This window comes from Phalacrocorax aristotelis, chromosome 1 (assembly GCF_949628215.1).
Source record: "Phalacrocorax aristotelis chromosome 1, bGulAri2.1, whole genome shotgun sequence".
In the NCBI taxonomy this organism is placed as follows: Eukaryota; Metazoa; Chordata; class Aves; order Suliformes; family Phalacrocoracidae; genus Phalacrocorax; species Phalacrocorax aristotelis.
In genome coordinates, this window is record NC_134276.1 from 130,486,875 (window position 1) to 130,489,093 (window position 2,219).

A 2,219-nucleotide genomic window follows, 5' to 3' on the forward strand; every position below is an offset into this window, starting at 1 on the left:
AAAGTCCAAGGGAATTTTCAACCTGTTTGCTCAGCCCAGTCTGTGTTTAACCAAACACCAGCCCTTTTCTGCAGTACCAACCCCAGGATCGATTTGAAGATAATAAATGCGGGGTGATGGGGACTGAGTTTCCTCATGGCTCCTTTTCCTCCTCAGATGTCAGAAAAGGGGTCGTAGTTCCCACATACGGGGGGAAAAAAGAACAAGGTGTTTAAAACCAAAGAAAAGCTATTTTTGCAACTATTTTATAAGCTTCTTTCATGAATTATACTTCTAGCAATTTTCATATACAACCCTCTAAATGTGTAACAGATGTTTGTTCATTATGTTTCTGAGCTGTGTTACATTGGGGATAGAAAGGATCACATCCCATCTTAGTGAAGGTAGTGATATTTGTGAAACACTGTGTGGCAACATTACACAGCAGTTTGGGGCCAAAAGTTGGGGAGGATTTTGTATTCCTGTGATTAGAGCTAGTGAGGGGAACTTATAAATTCTGAAATATTAATATTTTTCAAGAAAGCTGTTGCTGAGGAAGGAGCAGCAGCAAGCATTTAGCTACAGAATACTAATGAAAGTAGCTCTGCATTTTCAGAAGTTGCAGAAAAAAAATCAATTTATTTTATTTGATTTTTTTGACTTTGAATTCTCATCAATCCTCCTCACACACACACACACACACGCACACACACACACACACACAAAGAAAAGGAAATATATTTTCCCCCTTTCTGTGACCTGCTCTACTATAAGTCCTGCCAGGAAGAAATCTCTAGGAGGCACACATTGAAATTTAAACATGACCCTGGAGTTAATGTCTCCTCCTCTCCTAGAGCATCCTGGAAGCCTTCCCTCCCCAAAGCAGTTACCAGTTCGCGTGGCCCCCACAGCAGCCAGTGAGTGCTCAGGCTGCAAGAGGTGACCTTAGGAGGTCTTAATTGTTTTGTCTTCTCTAAAACTGGTACCTCCTTACACCACCTTAAGTAATACGTCAGAGCCACCAAAAGCTGCCACTTTTTAAGGTCTAGCAAACAAGGCTGGCTGCTACAAGGGAGAAGATGGGGTGTATGAAGAGGCAGTGGTTATTGGTGGGGAAGAGGGAGAGCTAGTTTTCTTTAGCTGTCCCCCCTGATCTTAGGGTCACAGGGTCATAAGATAATTCAGATCAGAAAGGTCTTCAGAAGGTCACTAGTCCAAGCTTCAGCTCAAAGCAGGGCCAGTTCTGAGATCAGCCCAGGTTGCTCAGGACCTTATCCAGTCTTGTCTTGAATTGAATGAAGCACAGATACAGCCCTGGAGACATGACATGCAGGGGAATTGCTTGGAAATGGAGATAGAGAGCTGCAGGTGAAGGCTTGTCTGGAAAGTATCAAGATTTATTTATTGGCAGCACCACTGGAGCTGGTGCCCCACAGCCAACAAGCAAGAGTGTTGCAGAGAGATGACCTAGGAAAGCAAGTGTCCCGTCCTTTCCTAAACTCTACTGGGACTTTTTGCCTTCTTGGGAGCCACCTTGATCCACTGCCTCCAAGTCCCCTAGCTTAGGGATAGTTCAGGCACTGAGCTGGACTCCTCTGATTTTGTGACACTAATGATTTTATCACAGAGTTACCAGGAACAGATTCAGCTAACCTGGCTATACAGTATTAGGTAATGTTTTCTCTAAAACAGATCAAAACTTAGCCCCATTACAATGTAGGTGGGCTGAGGATGAGTACATCTAGGAAATTCCATCATTTTATTACAGCAGTACCTGAGAGTCTTGAACTGTAGACCTGGACTCCCTTGTGTTAGGCTATAGAAGAATATAGACTGAGTAATCTCTGAGTTATAAGCCTTCTTTAGGTCTCTGTTACTGCTTTCCATCTTTCCATTTGCCCATGAAGGCTTTCTCCATACCCTGGCCTCTTCCACCTTTGCCATTGCACCAGCAATGAGAAATTCTCCAGCTCAAGGCAGAGATTGCGAATATGTTAGCTCACCCTGAAGGAGTGATTCATCATTGCCAAAGAAATAAAGTACCCAGCACCTGCCACCTACCCTTGAGACTCCTTTCCTACCAGACAAGATTTAAGAGTAAAAAGTTCATCTCACTTGTTTTCTGTTTGACAACAGTTTGGAAACTGAACTTGCAAAGTTTTGGGAGTTTCCAAGATTCCCTTCCCCTGAGCCATGGAGCAGGAGGGATAACATCACATTTTAGCTTACATTCCCCTTTG